The following is a 22,889-nucleotide window of genomic DNA, read 5'->3' on the forward strand; positions in this document are numbered from 1 at the left end:
AATTCTATAAGTTTTAGTTTCATAAAATCAAGAATACTTCCAAGTTTGCTAGCTTACTTCCAATCTTGTAAAGTGATCATCCAACCTCAAGAAATCTTTCTTATTTACAGTAAGATATCTTTCTAATATAAGGTAATACTCATATTCAAATTTTGATTCAATTTCTATAACTATAACAATCTTATTTTGAGTGGAAATTTTACTTGAACTTGTTTTCGTGTCATGATTCTGCTTCAAAAACTTTCAAGCCATCCAAGGATCCTTTGAAGATAGATCTATTTTTCTCATTTCCAGTAGGTTTATCCACAAAATTTGAGGTAGTAATGATATTCATAACATCATTCGATTCATATATATAAAACTACCTTATTCGAAGGTTTAAACCTGAAATCACTAGAACATAGTTTAGTTAATTCTAAACTTGTTCGCAAACAAAAGTTAATCCTTCTAACTTGACTTTTAAAATCAATTAGACACATGTTCTATATCTATATGATATGCTAACTTAATGATTTAAAAGCTGAAAACACGAAAAACACCGTAAAACCGGATATACGCCGTCGTAGTAACACCGCGGGCTGTTTTGGGTTAGTTAATTAAAAACTATGATAAACTTTGATTTAAAAGTTGTTCTTCTGGGAAAATAATTTTTCTTATGTACATGAGACTATATCCAAAAATCAGGGTTAAACTCAAAGTGAAAGTATGTTTTTCAAAATGGTCATCAAGACGTCGTTCTTTCGACTGAAATGACTACCTCTTACAAAAACGACTTGTAAGTTATATTTTCGACTATAAACCTATACTTTTTCTGTTTAGATTCATAAAATAGAGTTCAATATAAAACCATAGCAATTTGATTCACTCAAAACGGATTTAAAACGAAGAAGTTATGGGTAAAACAAGATTGGATATTTTTTGATTGTTGTAGCTACGGGAAATATTATAACAATTCTATACAAATAATATCCTAGCTAACTTATATTGTATTATACATGTATTCTAATATATTATGTAATCTTGGGATACCATAGACACGTATGCAAATGTTTTGACATATCATATCGACCCATATATATATATATATATATATATATATATATATATATATATATATATATATATATATATATATATATATATATATATATATATATATATTATTTGGAACAACCATAGACACTCTATATGCAGTAATGTTGGAGTTAGCTATACAGGGTTGAGGTTGATTCCAAAAATATATATAGTTTGAGTTGTGATCTAGCCTGAGACGTTTATACACTGGGTCTTGGATTGATTGAAGATAATATATATCGATTTATTTTTGTACATCTAATTGTGGACAACTAGTTGTAGGTTACTAACGAGGACAGCTGACTTAATAAACTTAAAACATTAAAACGTATTAAAAATGTTGTAAATATATTTTGAACATACTTTGATATATATGTACATATTTGTTATAGGTTCGTGAATCGACCAGTGGCCAAGTCTTACTTCCCGACGAAGTAAAAATCTGTGAAAGTGAGTTATAGTCCCACTTTTAAAATCTAATATTTTGGGATGAGAATACATGCAGTTTTATAAATGTTTTACGAAATAGACGCAAGTAAATGAAACTACATTATATGGGTGAATGATCGAAGCCGAATATGTCCCTTTTGCTTGGTAGCCTAAGAATTAGTAAACCGATCTACTAATTGACGCGAATCCTAAAGATAGATCTATTGGGCCTAACGAACCCCATCCAAAGTACCGGATGCTTTAGTACTTCGAATTCGTTTTTATCATGTCCGAAGGATTTTCCGGAATGATAGGGGATATTCTTATATGCATCTTGTTAATGTCGGTTACCAGGTGTTCACCATATGAATGATTTTTATCTCTATGTATGGGATGTATATTGAAATATGAAATCTTGTGGTCTATTATTATGATTTGATAATATATAGGTTAAACCTATAACTCACCAACATTTTTGTTGACGTTTTAAGTATGTTTATTCTCAGGTGATTATTAAGAGCTTCCGCTGTTGCATACTAAAATAAGGACAAGATTTGGAGTCCATGCTTGTATGATATTATGTAAAAACTGCATTCAAGAAACTAATTTTTGATGTAATATATTCTTATTGTAAACCATTATGTAATGGTCGTGTGTAAACGGTATATTTTAGATTATCATTATTTGATAATCTACGTAATGCTTTTTAAACCTTTATAGATAAAATAAAGGTTATGGTTGTTTTAAAAATGAATGCAGTCTTTGAAAAACGTCTCATATAGAGGTCAAAACCTCGCGACGAAATCAATTAATATGGAACGTTTATAATCAATATGAACGGGACATTTTAGTTGGTATCCGAGCGTTGGTCTTAGAGAACCAGAAAATTGCATTAGTGTGTCTTACCGAGTTTGTTAGGATGCATTAGTGAGTCTGGACTTCGACCGTATTTTTCTTCAAAAACGATTGCTTAACATTTTTTTGTTGGAAACTATATATTATTAACATGTAAATATTATGTGATATATTAATCTCTTAACGTGTTTGATATTATGTGATAGATGTCTACCTCTAGTACAAATCCCATTGATTCACCTAATAATAATGAAGAGTCGAATAAATTTTGGGAAGATTCACAAATTTCCGAAGAGGAACCGGAAGAGGAGGAACCGGAAGAGGATGAACCAGAAGAAGAGGAACCAGAAGAAGAGGAACCAGAAGAGGAGGAATCGGAAGAGGAGGAACCAGAAGAAGAAGAGGTTCCGGAGGAAGAAATATTGATACCTATAGTAAATCGATTAAATAAAAGAAAATCCTCAACCAACGGACCAAAGTTAATAATGGTCAATGGTGTTTCCGCCGAGGAAGCAAAATATTGCGAAGATTACCAATTTTTCGATGAATCGGATCCCGATGAGGATTCCGATGATGTTATAGAAATTACCTCGACCCAATTTAATAAAGCGAAAGAAAATAATAAGGGAAAAGGTATAAAAATAGAGAAACTCGATTCCAACCCCGATGAACTTTATATGTATCGACAACATCCGTATTTCCTAAAATGTAACAATGACCCGGGAACCTCTAAGCCACCAGGTTTTTCTAAACCATTATATAAAACGACGGCTCGTATTAGAGGAACACCATATATCCTAGAAAATTAGGAAAACGAACCAAGTCCGAAGAAGAAGAAACCAGTGATTCAGATTAGAGGGTTGTAATCATGTTGTGTATTATATGTATTATAGTGTGCTTGTACTTTTATGTTCTATGTAAAAATTGCTTGTATTGTTTGTTAATTATCTTTTACGAATCTAATCCTTGTCTATTTTACAGTATAAAAATAAAATGGACATTAAGGGTAGACAACCGAATATTTTAGAAGACCTACCAGAGGATATGATTGAGGAAATCTTGTCTAGAGTCGGTCAGAATTCATCAGCACATTTAGTTATGGCGAAATTAACTTGTCAAACATTTGAAAGACTTTCCAGAAATGCCTTAGTTTATAAAAGGCTTTCCTTTGATAGGTGGGGTATATCACACTGGGGAGACCGTAAGTTACGCCGTGTTTTCTTTAAAGCATTAAATGCGGGGAACCCAAATGCAATTTTACGCTATGGGTTAAGAACCTATTTTGACTCAACATATCTCAATATAGGATTTCGTGAATTAGAAAGAGCTTCTAACATGCAACATATAGAAGCATGTTATGCTTACGGGTTAGTGATGTTCGCTTCTTACCAAAGTGAGAAAAAGAACATCGGATTGCAACTTTTAAATAAAACCTTCCCACAAGTGACGGATTCAGTAGTTGGGGTGAGAAACAAGGTTTTTAGATTATTACGGGGCTGTTGGACATTACGAAACCCTCATCCTTTTGACGACATTACAACATGCTGCCTAGCCAATGGTCATAACGGTTATTTTCCACAAAACTAAGGATGGGAAGTCGTCTTAGTAAAACCAGAATGCATGACTTATTTCTGGACTTATGAATTACGTGTCTTTATTTTCTTTGCTGAACAACTTTCGTATTAACTAGATTTATCTTCAAAACTGTCCTGTATCAAAGTGTACTATATTTCATGTTATATGTAATATAGCAAAGTTGTAAGTTTGAAGAATATTTGTATGTGATATATTATTATAATCAGTTTTTCATATGGAAATTTAGTAGTTGAATTGTATATTAGCTACTAAGTATGAACTTAACGGGTAGGTAGTACTCGAATTTAAACTTATAAAACGCTAATATGAAGAAAAAGCTTTTATAAATGAGTTCATATTATGCTACGAAATACTATTGACTACTCTTAATATTCTGTATGATTAACTCGATTCAGTTGGCTATTTTGAAGGAAATGGCACCGACTACTCGACACACCATGAATATGAGCGAAGAGGAATTTTGTACTTTTCTTGCTGCAAACATAGCTGCAGTACAGGCTGTGCTACATACCAACAATAACTCTAAATCTAGCAATGCAGCTAACGGCGCAAGAAATCGTGTAGGATGCACCTACAAATAATTTACTGCCTGCAAACCTTTGGAATTTGATGGAACTGAAGGACCAATTGGATTAAAACGGTGGACCGAGAAAGTCGAATCGGTGTTTGCCATAAGTAAGTGTACTGAAGAGGACAAAGTTAAGTACGCTACGCATACCTTCACAGGTACTGCGTTAACGTGGTGGAACACCTATCTTGAACAGGTAGGACAAAATGCTGCTTATGCACTACCGTGGTCGGCATTCAAGCAATTGATGAACGAGCAGTACCGTCCTAGAAACGAAGTCAATAAACTTAAGGCAGAACTTGGAGAGTTACGAACACAAGGGTTCGACGTTACCACATATGAACGACGATTCACAGAGTTGTGCCTATTGTGTCCGGGAGCATTCGAAGATGAAAAAGAGAAGATCGACGCATTTGTAAAAGGGTTACCAGTAAGAATTCAAGAAGATGTGAGTTCACACGAGCCCGCTTCTATACAGAAGGCAAGTTGAATGGCTCATTAACTCATAAATCAGATTGAGGGAAGAATTAAAGAGCAGGCATCCGAAGAAGCCAACACGAAACAACTCAAGAGGAAGTGGGAGAAAAACGGTGACAAGAGTCACCAGTACAACAACAACAACAATTACAACCACATTCGCAACAACTATCCCAACAACCGCAACAATAATTTCAACAATAACTGCAATCCTAACAATAACTACAACAAACATCCCAACAACAACAACAACAACTACAACAACCGTTTCAACAACAATAACAATCCTAACAACAACCTCAATAACAACAACGGCAACAAAAACCAAAAACAGCCATGTCATAGGTGTGAAGAAAATCATCAGGGGTTTTGCACGACATTTTGCAACAGGTGTAAAAGAAATGGTCATAGCGTGACAAAGTGTGAGGTCTACAGACCAAAGTTTAACAGAACTAAAGGAACAAATAATGTCAGAACAAGTAATGCCGAAACGAATAGTGTCGGAGCAAGTAATACCAACGCTGTTTGTTATAAATGTGGAAAACCGGGCCACATTATTAGAAATTACCCAAATCAGGGGAATACTAATGGGCAGGGCCGTGAAAGAGTTTTCAATATTAATGCGGCAGAAGCACAGGAAGACCCGGAGCTTGTTACGGGTACGTTTCTTATTGACGATAAATCTGCTTATGTTTTATTTGATTCGGGTGCGGATAGAAGCTATATGAGTAGAGAATTTTGTGCTAAATTAAGTTGCCCATTGACACCTTTGGATAGTAAATTTTTACTCGAATTAGCAAACGGTAAATTACTTTCAGCAGATAATATATGTCGGGAGAGAGAAATTAAACTGGGGGATGAAACGTTTAAAATTGATTTAATACCAGTCGAGTTAGGGAGTTTTGACGTAATAATTGGCATGGACTGGTTGAAAAAGGTGAGAGCAGAGGTCGTTTGTTACAAAAATGCGATTCGCATTATGCGTGAAAAAGGAAAACCTTTAATGGTGTACGGAGAAAAGAACAACGCGAAGTTAAATCTTATTAGTAGTTTGAAGGCGCAAAAACTAATAAGAAAAGGTTGTTACGTCATTCTAGCACACATCGAGGAAGTTAAACCGGAAGAAAAGAACATCAGTGATGTTCCCGTCGTAAAAGAATTTTCCGATGTATTTCCGAAAGAATCACCGGGATTACCCCCACATCGATCCGTTGAATTTCAAATAGACCTTGTACCAGGAGCTGCACCAATAGCTCGTGCTCCATACAGAGTCACACCTAGCGAAATGAAAGAATTACAAAGTCAGTTACAGGAACTTTTAGAGCGTGGTTTCATTCGACCAAGTACATCACCATGGGGAGCTCCTGTTCTGTTTGTCAAGAAGAAAGATGGTACATTCAGGTTGTGTATCGACTATCGAGAGTTGAACAAACTTACCATCAAGAACTGTTACCCATTACCGAGAATCGACGACTTATTTGATCAACTACAAGGCTCGTCTGTTTATTCAAAGATCGATTTACATTCTGGATATCACCAAATGCGGTGAAAGAGGATGACATTCCGAAGACTGCTTTTAGGACGCGTTACGGTCATTACGAGTTTATGGTTATGCCGTTTGGATTGACTAACGCACCAGCTGTGTTCATGGACCTCATGAACTGAGTGTGTGGGCCATATCTTGAAAAGTTTGTCATTGTTTTCATCGATGACATACTTATTTACTCGAAGAATGATCAAGAGCACGAAGAACATTTGAGAAAAGTGCTAGAGTTGCTGAGAAAAGAAAAACTGTACGCTAAGTTTTCAAAGTGTGCATTTTGGTTGGAAGAAGTTCAATTCCTCGGTCACATAGTGAACAAAGAAGGTATTCAGGTGGATCCAGCAAAGATTGAAACCGTTGAAAAGTGGGAAACCCCGAAAATGTGATGACCCGGGAATTTCCAAACAAATTTAAACTTAATCTTATATTATTTCGACACGATAAGCAAAATCTATTAAACTGAGTCTTACAATGTTTGAACTATTTCCATGAATGCATTTGACTTTGACCATTCCCGACGATTCACGAACAGTTGTTGTAAATAAATATTTATATTTATATAAATATATATATTGTAAAATAGGCTAAAAGGTATAAAAACTTAATATTCAATATTAGTTCTATAATATACATTATATAGATACATACATAAGCAATAACATATAATACTAAAATACTAAATTTAATTATTAATTGTTATAATAATATTGTTGTTTCTTTTAATGTTAATATCAATACTATTATTATTAACATGTTATTATTATCACTATTAAACATAATCAGTATTACTAAAATCATAAAATCGTTATTATTATTATTATTAATATTATAATACAACCTATTACTATTAGTAACATCATTTATATCATTGTAAATATCAATGTTAACAATATTATTAATAATTATCATTATATTTATCATTTATGATATTATTGATATTTTTCTTTTTGTATTATTATTAATATTAATATTAAAAATATTATTATTATTATTACTATTATTGTATTTATAATTCCTAATTTTAATTATACATAATAACTATAAGCACAGATTGATGATTGTAATCTGTTAGAAATCCCAATCCAACTTTAATGGTAATTGGATCCTGAGTGAAATCTTGCTTGTATAAAATCAAATCATAGATAATAACAAAATCAGTTGAAGGTCCATTTCACTTTTTTTTTTCTTTCTTTCTTCTGACAGATTGAAACTTGTCGACTCTTTAAGCTACAAAACAAAAACTAATTGATTCCATGACACTGCAATCTATTAGCCTTCATATTATACTCAATAAGTGCAATTCGATTGATAACAGCAAAAATCAGAACTTTATTTGAAGAACACACCATTATTCTTCTCGAGAACAACTGGCCACGTTTATGTTTTCAGTTCACAACTACACCAAACACCATCATCGATTTCCTATTTCTTTCTTTCTTTAAACGATCACCATTCTACAACCATTGTCCAAATACCACCACCCTAACTACCATCGATTACCTTCACCTTCGAACCACCATAAACAACTCACTAGTGAGCGATATTTTCTGTTTAATGTTGCCATCGTATACCTCAAATCAAATACCCATCAAACCCATTTGAAATTCTTGCTATTACTACGCAAAACCACTGCCACTGCCGTATGCCACACCACCAGTTGAAGACGTCTTGCAGCTGAGTACACCACCATGAACCACTATCAAAGACTGCTACTGCAGAAATTGTTATGATCTACAACTATTGTTGCAGCTGGGTGTGATGTTTCTTGTTCGATTAATCACATCATCACCACCAATACACCATTGCTACGATTCTATTTTCTGTTTTTATTTTAAACCGTAACAATCAACCAACACCTCCATTAGTCGATTCACTTTTTATTTTTTTTATATTCGATCAAAACACAGCTGGAAGGAGTTATGTACCAAGTGGTGAATAACATTACTATCTCTTTATGATGTCTTTTCTCCTAACCGAACCCCACAACCATAATAATACTCCACTTACTTTGCTTTATCATCAAATATTTCAAACTTTTGTTCAAGAATTGATGGGCACGCATTAATACATCTTGGGACGTGATATGATTAAGATGTGGGGCTTAGTTGATGACTAAACAATTAAGTGAGCTGACTTGTTACATGTGCACTCCTCTCTCCTTATTTTCCTTCGTTCGATATATTTTTTTTTTTCAACCGATAAGGAAGCTAATCCAATATATGGATTAAGTCATCTAAACTTGGGCTGTAAATGGTTATCATGGGCTTGTCGCGTACTGGGCTACTTTAGATGGGCTTTAACAAATCTTATTATGGTTTATAAGGTGATCAGCGACGATGATAACTTAATCATGTTATACATGTTACCTGATGACGAACAAAGATACATGATGATGATGGCATGTAGATGACGGTAAGGGTATATTACATATGATGATCACGATGGGATGATGAACGTGATGATGATGATAGAATAGGTGACGGATAGATATCGATGATGAAGATAGAATAAAAATGAAATGTTGCTGTAGGATTTAAGGTGCTGCACAATTCATGTTCCTGATCTATTGGTATTTTTTTAAGACACGAATAAAAATGATAAGAATGACAACGAGGAGATTAGTGTTATGATAATGAAGAGATTTAAAAAAGGGTTATATAGATGTTTATGTGGAATAATTTCAGAAAAACATTATAGCTCAGGTGGTTTAAATGTGTGTTGGGTTAAAGAGAGGTCGCAGGTTCGAGCCCGAGCTCGGGCATTATTTTTTTTGAAAAAGAAAAAGAAGACAGAAAATGACTGGTTAAAAGAATTAGTCTGTGAACTAAATCAGAAAAGCATAGACAGGGTAATGGTTGGGTGTGTGTTAGGATAGCTAGAGGTTTAGAGTTTGAACCCGGGTAGAGGCAGAGTTATTTTTAAAGCTGGTTCTTCAAAGGTTGTAAATTTATTTTTATTATCATTAGTTTTATTATTAGTGTTATCATTATTATAAGTGTCATTATTTTTATTATATTATTATTAGCATTATTATTTTCATTATTACAAATAACATGACTAATATTATTATCAAAATTATTATTATCAATATCATTATTATATCTAATTATTAGTAATATTATCTTTATTTTACTATTATTATAATTATTAATTTTACAAACAAAAGAGAGTTATATATAAAAAGTATAATACATACTATATTTTTATATGAAATGTTATTAAATATAATAATAACTAAATTATATATAGTGTATAAATATATTTTAAGATATTATAAGTAATAATATAAACATATATATAAATATAAATATTAATACATTATATATACATAACAATAAGTTACAATATAATAACATATTATAATAAATATATATACAACTTTGTTCGATTACGATTATATGTTTAATATAAATATGAATAATATAGGTTCGTGAATCCGAGACCAACCCTATACTTGTTCACTGTCGTTCTATGTATTTTTACTACAAAATACATTAGGTGAGTTTCATTTGCCTTTTTACCCTTTATATTTTTGGGCTGAGAATACATGCGCAATTTTTATAAATGTTTTACGAAATAGACACAAGTAATCAAAACTACATTATACGGTTGAATTATCGAAGTCGAATATGCCCCTTTTTATTAACTCTGGTAATCTAAGAATTAGGGAATAGACACCCTAATTGACGCGAACTCTAAAGATAGATCTATCGGGCCCAACAAGCCCCATCCAAAGTACCGGATGCTTTAGTACTTTGAAATTTATATCATGTCCGAAGGAGGATCCCGGAATGATGGGGATATTCTTATATGCATATTGTGAATGTCGGTTACCAGGTGTTCACCATATGAATGATATTTTTGTCTCTATGCATGGGACGTATATTTATGAAAAATGAAAATCTTATGGTCTATTAAAATGATGGAAATGATTATTTATGTTAAACTAATGAATTCACCAACCTTTTGGTTGACACTTGAAAGCATGTTTATTCTCAGGTACGAAAGAAATCTTCCGCTGTGCATTTGCTCATATTAGAGATATTACTTGGAGTCATTCATGACATATTTCAAAAGACGTTGCATTCGAGTGGTTTAGTTCATCAAGATTATTATTAAGTCAATTATATTTGGATATATTATGAAATGATATGCATGCATGTCAACTGCCGATGTAACGAAAGTTTGTTTTTTAAAATCGAATGCAATGTTTGTAAAATGTATCATATAGAGGTCAATTACCTCGCAATGTAATCAACTGTTGTGAATCGTTTGTAATCGATATGGACTTCGTCCGGATGGATTAAGACGGGTCTTCACAGTTGGTATCAGAGTGGTGGTCTTAGCGAACCAGGTCTTGCATTAGTATGTCTAACTGATAGTTGTTAGGAGGCAGTAGTGAGTCTGGACTTCGACCGTGTCTGCATATCAAAGGTTTTGCTTATCATTTCTAGTCGAAAATCATTTGCTTATCATCCTTAGGAAATTACCTGCTTATCATTCCTAGTCTAGACACATCTTACTGCAATGATTGCATGAATTGTGTATAGACAAAATTCGTATCTTAGCGTATCTGCTAATTCATATCATAGCATATCTGTTACTATAGACTTTGCCTGACAGCTTCCGTAGATTCCTCCGTAACTTATGAGATTTTAGTATTATATATGTATATGTAAATTATGTATTGCAGGATACTAATCTACATCCTATAATCTATTTCTTATCGAAAATCCTTCATCTGATCGTACGAGATGAATCCCTCAACTAGATCGAGTCCCTCGGATTCCGACAGCTATTCCGATAGTTATCCCGACAGTTATTCAGAATGAATAGTCATCTAAACTCCGGAAGCAACGACACCAGAATGAATCAACCAATCATCCATCCCCAATTCATCTGATGGATTCATAGTCGACTTAATCAATGGAGACGCGCAGAAGGCAATCCCATCCACTAACCGAATTCACCTTTTGGCGAAGAACCTGAAGCACTTACCGGCGAATCTGTTCGTAACACCATTTCACCCTCATTTCCCAAATATCTCGCCACGACTATATCATAACTCAGATTCTAAACCTTATTCATCTGCTCGTTCCGACCGACAATCATCCCGGGGTAATCGAAGAAGCCAACGAGCTTCGCGCTCGAGTAATCAATTTGGAGAACATGGTGCAAAACTTACCAGCTTCAGCAACATCACCGACACCAACAGTACCATCAGTAACAGCACCTGTATCATCAACAATCCTTGCCTCAATATCACATTCAGTACCTCGAGTACAATCATCGTTCTACGTATCGTTCTACATCAATTACCTTCGTTCTTCATGGCGATTATGTAATCTCTAATGTTTTAGAGATTATGTATTCTAGTTATAACGGTAAATCAAATGAGATTAATATTTTATTAACTCAATGAATCTATGATTACACCTGAATAAAATATATATGAAAGTATATTTTCATAAAGATTGTAATTAACAATCCTTTTGTACAAACTGTTAATGGTGAAAATATTTTAACGAGTAGGTAATACCCGAGGAATATTTAGATTTCACATTGAAAAGTTACACTATACATTCTGCGAATCTGATTCAACAGACATTTTCTATTCTACTTACATCCACAGATATATGAATCCGTTCACCACAGAATAACCATTTTCATTCAATTTTATATTTAGATTTTTGACTTATCAGAATCCAACAAGTGGCATAATGAAGAACACATTTGACAAAATAAAAATTTGATAGAAACAAACAAATTAACTATGAGAAAGTTTGTAAGGATCCACGCTAACGGTTCCTAGCTAACTGTTCCTAGCTAACTTGTTACATTTTAATTATCGCAATTTATATTCTCGCAATTTTATTTATCGTCATTTAATTTTTGACTCAAACTTAATTTAGTCATATTAATATTAATATTAGTACTAATATCAATTTTGAATTATTATAATTATTATTAATAAAAGTATTGTTATTAAGTTTATCATTAGTAATAAGATTGTTACAATTATTATTATTAAGTATTAAGTATTAATATCAAAAAGTATTATATCCATTATCAGTATTGTTAAATTAGTTAATTTATTAAAAACTACTGTTATTATCATTATTATAAGATTTATCATTAAAACTGTCATTAATATCAATATGAATAAAATCATTAATATTATTATCCTTATTATTAACACTAGTATTATTGCTATCATTATCTTAATCGGTATTCAAATTTTTTTTCTTTCTATTATTAGTATAATTACAATTTTATCAAACAAATAAAATATATACATCTAAAATATTTGACACATATAATGTAACAAAAGGTATATTTTTACATAATAATAATGAAATACACAAATTAATAATATAAAGGTTATATTATTAATAATAAATATTAATTGGAATATCATATCGACGCATATATATATATATATATATATATATATATATATATATATATATATATATATATATATATATATATATATATATATATATATATATATATATATATATATATATATATATATATTATTTGGAATCACTATAGACACTCTATATGCAGTAATGTCCGAGTTAACTATACAGGATTGAGGATTGATTCTATAATATATATATATTCTGAGTTGTGATCGAGTCTGAGACATGTACACGGGTCACGATACGTATTAATTAATTCAAATAATATAAACTATATATGAATTAATAAATTAGTAACTGTGGACTGCTAACTGAGGACTACCAACATTGGACAATTAAAATGAATTAAAATATTGATTATAACATATGAAACTAAACAATTCTTCAAGTTTGCCACTTGATGTCATCTTAAACCTCATTTGTATCTTGACGATTACAATCTGCGTTCAAACCTTTCATGATTCTTGAAAACATCTCAATCAAGAGGATTAACCAACCGCACATCATTTACAGAAGGGAAGAGTGATGCATATAGCTATGCACCTGAAAACACTCGGGACCTGAGTAAACATATAACATGTATCTGTGTTAGATCCTTTAGCATTATTATTACCCAAGATAACTTTACAATCCCTTTTCAAGGTAGTAAATTTTGTCACAGCTCCAACAAGTCAACTTCGACTTTTCACTCAGATTAACTTATTATAACCCTGATATAAAAGTTACCTTTCATCATCAATACCGAAAAACCGTTTATATCTCACTACATTAGCAGTAAATTTATCAACAACATCATTGATCTTGATCTTATGAAAAGTTATTATATTCATTGAAATCCTATCATCTACACATCTGCATCTGATAACGAGAATTGCCGTACCAAATACCGAGAATCAGCAATCAGTATTTCGAATCTCGTAGCATTTCTACATCAATAGTTATATGTGTACATATAACAATTATCTCCTAGAATTACGATCTTCAATTCTGAAATTTTGAAAAGGCACCCAGTTTACGAATCGATACTCTGAATGTTGAAAAATCTGAATGAAGCAGCAGAAACTGTAGGCAACCGTAAACGACCTTAGTCGTCGGAAGTTTGATGATAAAGAATAATATGTTGGAAAAGCTCAGAAACGTTGAAACTGGAAAACGAATAAAGTTAACCATGAAGGAGACCATGGACAAATACAAGGACCATACCCTATATTCAAAGAATCCAGATAATTCTGGATCCGTTGAAATTTTTAGAGAATATCTTGCTCCGAAGTCATGTTAAAGTCTTACGGAAAATATTTCTCCATCAACCATCGAACTTAGAAATTCTAAAATATCATCATCAATATCTTCGATATTTCTGAGGATATTTTCATAAATATTCTCGTCCGAAATTATATACCTCTTTGTGCTTTCTGTGTATCATTATATTGGAAACACTCAATAGAAAATTTAGTACCGAAAAGCGGATTATGCGAAACTATGAAGGAAGCCGTGGACAAATCACAAAGAATAAGTTTGACTTCAAAGAATCCAAAGGATTCAATGCCTACTGAAGTCTTTAGCGAATATCTTGCTCCTTACTCTAAACCCTTGCGGACAATAGTTTCCATCATCCTCTGATCTTAGATATTCAAAGATATTATCGCATCTTTCATTACAGATATCCTCCATATTTCTGAAGATATTTTCATAACTATTCTTATCTGAAATCAATAATCTCTTCGTGCTATCAGTGTTACATCATATAGAAACTGTTAGTTTCTATATTCTGTAAACTTTCAAGCTTAAAATATTAATGTTATTGAAGTAATGTTGGGAACTGATGCATGAGTTAATATAATATAATGACACTTGATCAACGTGATTATATTACAGTAAGTCATGCTGAGTTCTAATGAAACGTGATGATTCACAGACTCTAACGTCATCATGTGCCATGTTACACGACTCTTGTATTCTATTTAAACCTCTAAAATATCAAGAAAATATTCCTTAATGATTCGGTCTTTTCCAGGATATTCTGGTAATTTAACAAATCAAAATCGTGCCATTACGATTTCCTTCTTAGAATATTAACTATGTTAATCCAAAACTTCATATTTATGAATTATGGACCATTATTTGCTTGACTTGAAGTCAGGAAGAGGAGACAAAAGTATGGAACTCTTGAATATAAAAGAAGATATAAAGCTCGACAACAAGACACAAATTACAAACCGTGCATATCAATACGTATTGCCACGTAAAGGTACGGGAAAATTAATAACACTATAACCCCAAGATAATAGTAGAAGTAAATAAAATCCTTCGGTGGTAGATGAAGGAGAAGAATGACAAATATGAAAGTTAAGAGTATATCAAGAATCATAACTGGATGGAGCATATTGGCAAATGCTTTAAAGTATGAGCTGAGGTAGAAAGAATAGAAGGTGTGGGAAATAAGAAAAACGAAGGGGGTGGATTTATTGTAAAATATCCGACAGAGTAATCAAAACAGATGATCGCATTTAAAGCAGATCCTAATTTCCTTGATTACCGAAGAATCAAATCTAATTACGAATATTTTCTCCAAATCTCTTGAACTTGGAAATCAATCCTATCTACGTCAAAAGATATGACGAATCTATACCTACTTATTTCACCCTTTGGTGATAGCTTCACTCATACGCTTCACATGATCGAATCATTTTATCTATGTTAATCAATAATGATAAAACTCTAACTCATATTCGTCATGAAAACACTTTTATTGTTAGCCATGACAACCTCACTCAAATTTCGGGACGAAATTTCTTTAACAGGTAGGTACTGTGATGACCCGGGAATTTCCAAACAAATTTAAACTTAATCTTATATGATTTCGACACGATAAGCAAAATCTATTAAACTGAGTCTTACAATGTTTGAACTATTTCCATGAATGCATTTGACTTTGACCATTCCCGACGATTCACGAACAGTTGTTGTAAATAAATATTTATATTTATATAAATATATATATATTGTAAAATAGGCTAAAAGGTATAAAAACTTAATTTTCAATATTAGTTCTATAATATACATTATATAGATACATACATAAGCAATAACATATAATACTAAAATACTAAATTTAATTATTAATTGTTATAATAATATTGTTGTTTCTTTTAATGTTAATATCAATACTATTATTATTAACATGTTATTATTATCACTATTAAACATAATCAGTATTACTAAAATCATAAAATCGTTATTATTATTATTATTAATATTATAATACAACCTATTACTATTATTAACATCATTTATATCATTGTAAATATCAACGTTAACAATATTATTAATAATTATCATTATATTTATCATTTATGATATTATTGATATTTTTCTTTTTGTATTATTATTAATATTAATATTAAAAGTATTATTATTATTATTACTATTATTGTATTTATAATTCCTAATTTTAATTATAAATAATAACTATAAGCACAGATTGATGATTGTAATCTGTTAGAAATCCCTATCCAACTTTAATGGTAATTGGATCCTGAGTGAAATCTTGCTTGTACAAAATCAAATCATAGATAATAACAAAATCAGTTGAAGGTCCATTTCACTTTTTTTTTTCCTTTCTTTCTTCTGACAGATTGAAACTTGTCGACTCTTTAAGCTACAAAACAAAAACTAATTGATTCCATGACACTGCAATCTATTAGCCTTCATATTATACTCAATAAGTGCAATTCGATTGATAACAGCAAAAATCAGAACTTTATTTGAAGAACACACCATTATTCTTCTCGAGAACAACTGGCCACGTTCGTGTTTTCAGTTCACAACTACACCAAACACCATCATCAATTTCCTATTTCTTTCTTTCTTTAAACGATCACCATTCTACAACCATTGTCCAAATACCACCACCCTAACTACCATCGATTACCTTCACCTTCGAACCACCATAAACAACTCACTAGTGAGCGATATTTTCTGTTTAATGTTGCCATCGTATACCTCAAATCAAATACCCATCAAACCCATTTGAAATTCTTGCTATTACTACGCAAAACCACTGCCACCGCCGTATGCCACACCACCAGTTGAAGACGTCTTGTAGCTGAGCACACCACCACGAACCACTATCAAAGACTGCTACTGCAGAAATTGTTATGATCTGCAACTATTGTTGCAGCTGGGTGTGATGTTTCTTGTTCGATTAATCACATCATCACCACCAATACACCACTGCTACGATTCTATTTTCTGTTTTTATTTTAAACCGTAACAATCAACCAACACCTCCATTAGTCGATTCACTTTTTATTTTTTTTATATTCGATCAAAACACAGCTGGAATGAGTTATGTACCAAGTGGTGAATAACATTACTATCTCTTTATGATGTCTTTTCTCCTAACCGAACCCCACAACCATAATAATATTCCACTTACTTTGCTTTATCATCAAATATTTCAAACTTTTGTTCAAGAATTGATGGGCACGCATTAATACATCTTGGGACGTGATATGATTAAGATGTGGGGCTTAGTTGATGACTAAACAATTAAGTGAGCTGACTTGTTACATGTGCACTCCTCTCTCCTTATTTTCCTTCGTTCGATATATTTTTTTTTTTTCAACCGATAAGGAAGCTAATCCAATATATGGATTAAGTCATCTAAACTTGGGCTGTAAATGGTTATCATGGGCTTGTCGCGTACTGGGCTACGTTAGATGGGCTTTAACAAATCTTATTATGGTTTATAAGGTGATCAGCGACGATGATAACTTAATCATGTTATACATGTTACCTGATGACGAACAAAGATACATGATGATGATGGCATGTAGATGACGGTAAGGGTATATTACATATGATGATCACGATGGGATGATGAACGTGATGATGATGATAGAATAGGTGACGGATAGATATCGATGATGAAGATAGAATAAAAATGAAATGTTACTGTAGGATTTAAGGTGCTGCACAATTCATGTTCCTGATCTATTGGTATTTTTTTAAGACACGAATAAAAATGATAAGAATGACAACGAGGAGATTAGTGTTATGATAATGAAGAGATTTAAAAAAGGGTTATATAGATTTTTATATGGAATAATTTCAGAAAAACATTATAGCTCAGGTGGTTTAAATGTGTGTTGGGTTAAAGAGAGGTCGCAGGTTCGAGCCCGAGCTCGGGCATTATTTTTTTTGAAAAAGAAAAAGAAGACAGAAAATGACTGGTTAAAAGAATTAGTCTGTGAACTAAATCAGAAAAGCATAGACAGGGTAATGGTTGGGCGTGTGTTAGGATAGCGAGAGGTTTAGAGTTTAAACCCGGGCGGAGGCAGAGTTATTTTTAAAGCTGGTTCTTTAAAGGTTGTAAATTTATTTTTATTATCATTAGTTTTATTATTAGTGTTATCATTATTATAAGTATCATTATTTTTATTATATTATTATTAGCATTATTATTTTCATTATTACAAATAACATGACTAATATTATTATCAAAATTATTATTATCAATATCATTATTATATCTAATTATTACTAATATTATCTTTATTTTACTATTATTATAATTATTAATTTTACAAACAAAAGAGAATTATATATAAAAAGTATAATACATACTATATTTTTATATGAAATGTTATTAAATATAATAATAACTAAATTATATATAGTGTATAAATATATTTTAAGATATTATAAGTAATAATATAAACATATATATAAATATAAATATTAATACATTATATATACATAACAATAAGTTACAATATAATAACATATTATAATAAATATATATACAACTTTGTTCGATTACGATTATATGTTTAATATAAATATGAATAAAATAGGTTCGTGAATCCGAGGCCAACCCTATACTTGTTCACTGTCGTTCTATGTATTTTTACTACAAAATACATTAGGTGAGTTTCATTTGCCTTTTTACCCTTTATATTTTTGGGCTGAGAATACATGCGCAATTTTTATAAATGTTTTATGAAATAGACACAAGTAATCGAAACTACATTATACGGTTGAATTATCGAAGTCGAATATGCCCCTTTTTATTAAGTCTGGTAATCTAAGAATTAGGGAACAGACACCCTAATTGACGCGAACTCTAAAGATAGATCTACGGGCCCAACAAGCCCCATCCAAAGTACCGGATGCTTTAGTACTTCGAAATTTATATCATGTCCTAAGGAGGATCCCGGAATGATGGGGATATTCTTATATGCATATTGTGAATGTCGGTTACCAGGTGTTCACCATATGAATGATATTTTTGTCTCTATGCATGGGACGTATATTTATGAAAAATGAAAATCTTGTGGTCTATTAAAATGATGGAAATGATTATTTATGTTAAACTAATGAATTCACCAACCTTTTGGTTGACACTTGAAAGCATGTTTATTCTCAGGTACGAAAGAAATCTTCCGCTGTGCATTTGCTCATATTAGAGATATTACTTGGAGTCATTCATGACATATTTCAAAAGACGTTGCATTCAAGTCGTTGAGTTCATCAAGATTATTATTAAGTCAATTATATTTGGATATATTATGAAATGATATGCATGCCTGTCAACTGTCGATGTAACGAAATTTTGTTTTTTAAAAATAAATGCAATGTTTGTAAAATGTATCATATAGAGGTCAATTACCTCGCGATGTAATCAACTGTTGTGAATCGTTTGTAATCGATATGGACTTCGTCCGGATGGATTAAGACGGGTCTTCACAGAAAACTCTGAAACACATACGCCAGTTTTTAGGACTAGCTGGTTACTATAGAAGGTTCATCCAAGATTTTTCCAGAATAGCAAAACCCTTGACTGCATTAACGCATAAAGGGAAGAAATTTGAATGGAAAGATGAACAAGAGAAAGTGTTTCAATTGTTAAATAAAAAGTTAACTACGGCACCTATATTGTCATTACCTGAAGGGAATGATGATTTTGTGATATATTGTGACGCCTCAAAGCAAGGTCTCGGTTGTGTATTAATGCAACGAATGAAAGTAATTGCTTATGCGTCTAGACAATTGATGATTCAAGAGCAGAATTATACGACGCATGATTTGGAATTAGGCGCGGTTGTTTTTGCATTAAAGACTTGGAGGCACTACTTATATGGGGTCAAAAGTATTATATATACCGACCACAAAAGTCTTCAACACATATTTAATCAGAAACAACTGAACATGAGGCAGCGCAGATGGATTGAATTGTTGAATGATTACGACTTTGAGATTCGTTATCACCTGGGGAAGGCAAATGTGGTAGCCGACACCTTGATCAGAAAGGACAGAGAACCCATTCGTATAAAATCTATGAATATAATGATTCACACTAACCTTACTACTCAAATAAAGGAGGCGCAACAAGGAGTTTTAAAAGAGGGAAATTTAAAGGATGAAATACCCAAAGGATCGGAGACGCATCTTAATATTTGGGAAGATGGAACCCGGTATAGGGCTGAAAGAATTTGGGTACCAAAATTTGGAGATATGAGAGAAATGGTACTTAGAGAAGCTCATAAAACCAGATACTCAATACATCCTGGAACGGGGAAGATGTACAAGGATCTCAAGAAATATTTTTGGTGGCCAGGTATGAAAGCCGATGTTGCTAAATACGTAGGGGAATGTTTGACGTGTTCTAAGGTCAAAGCTGAGCATCAGAAACCATCAGGTCTACTTCAACAACCCGAAATCCCGAAATGGAAATGGGAAAATATTACCATGGATTTCATCACTAAATTGCCAAGGACTGCAAGTGGTTTTGATACTATTTGGGTAATAGTTGAGCGTCTCACCAAATCAGCACACTTCCTGCCAATAAGAGAAGATGACAAGATGGAGAAGTTAGCATGACTGTATTTGAAGGAAGTCGTCTCCAGACATGGAATACCAATCTCTATTATCTCTGATAGGGAAGGCAGATTTATTTCAAGATTCTGGCAAACATTACAGCAAGCATTAGGAACTCATCTAGACATGAGTACTGCTTATCATCTACAAAATGATGGGCAGAGTGAAAGGACGATACAAACGCTTGAAGACATGCTACGAGCATGTGTTATTGATTTCGAAAACAGTTGGGATCGACACCTACCGTTAGCAGAATTTTCCTACAACAACAGCTACCATTCAAGCATTGAGATGGCGCCGTTTGAAGCACTTTATGGTATAAAGTGCAGGTCTCCGATTTGTTGGAGTGAAGTGGGGGATAGACAGATTACGGGTCCGGAGATAATACAAGAAACTACCGAGAAGATCATCCAAATTCAACAACGGTTGAAAACCGCCCAAAGTCGACAAAAGAGCTACGCCGACATTAAAAGAAAAGATATAGAATTTGAAATTGGAGAGATGGTCATGCTTAAGGTTGCACCTTGGAAAGGCGTTGTTCGATTTGGTAAACGAGGGAAATTAAATCCAAGGTATATTGGACCATTCAAGATTATTGATCGTGTCGGACCAGTAGCTTACCGACTTGAGTTACCTCAACAACTCGCGGCTGTACATAACACTTTCCACGTCTCGAATTTGAAGAAATGTTTTGCTAAAGAAGATCTCACTATTCCGTTAGACGAAATCCAAATCAACGAAAAACTTCAATTCATCGTAGAACCCGTCGAAATAATGGATCGTGAGGTTAAAAGACTTAAACAAAACAAGATACCAATTGTTAAGGTTCGATGGAATGCTCGTAGAGAACCTGAGTTCACTTGGGAATGAGAAGATCAGATGAAGAAGAAATACCCGCACTTATTTCCAGAAGATACGTCAACACCTCCAACTGCTTAAAATTTCGGGACGAAATTTATTTAACGGGTAGGTACTGTAGTGACCCGAACTTTTCCATGTTTATATATATTAAATGAAATTGTTATTTACATGATTAAGTTTTTCCAACATATTAAGCAATCAAACTTGTTAAGACTTGATTAATTGAAATAGGTTTCATATAGACAATTGACCACCCAAGTTGACCGGTGATTCACGAACGTTAAAACTTGTAAAAACTATATGATGACATATATATGATTATATATATAGTTAATATGATATTATGATAAGTAAGTATCTCATTAGGTATTTTAGCAATGAGTTATATACATAAAATTGAGTTTATTGAATTAAGAAACTCGAAACGATATATATAACGATTATCGTTATAACAACGTCTTACTAAATACATATGAATCATATTAAGATATTGATAGACTATGTTTAATCATGATAAATTATAAGTAAACATGTCATTATGTATATTAACAATGAACTACATATGTAAAAACAAGACTACTAACTTAAGGATTTTGAAAAGAGACATATATGTAACGATTATCGTTGTAACGACATTTAAATGTATATATATCATATTAAGATATAGTAATATATCATAATATCATGATAATATAATAATTTAACATCTCATTAGATATAATAAACATTGGGTTAACAACATTTAACAAGATCGTTAACTTAAAGGTTTCAAATCAACATTTACATGTAACGACTAACGATGACTTAACGACTCAGTTAAAATGTATATACATGTAGTGTTTTAATATGTATTCATACACTTTTGAAAGACTTCAAGACACTTATCAAAATACTTCTACTTAACAAAAATGCTTACAATTACATCCTCGTTCAGTTTCATCAATAATTCTACTCGTATGCACCCGTATTCGTACTCGTACAATACACAGCTTTTAGATGTATGTACTATTGGTATATACACTCCAATGATCAGCTCTTAGCAGCCCATGTGAGTCACCTAACACATGTGGGAACTATCATTTGGAAACTAGCATGAAATATCTCATAAAATTACAAAAATATGAGTAATCATTCATGACTTATTTACATGAAAACAAATTTACACATCCTTTATATC

The sequence above is a fragment of the Rutidosis leptorrhynchoides genome, chromosome 3, assembly GCF_046630445.1.
Source record: "Rutidosis leptorrhynchoides isolate AG116_Rl617_1_P2 chromosome 3, CSIRO_AGI_Rlap_v1, whole genome shotgun sequence".
Taxonomy (NCBI): Eukaryota; Viridiplantae; Streptophyta; class Magnoliopsida; order Asterales; family Asteraceae; genus Rutidosis; species Rutidosis leptorrhynchoides.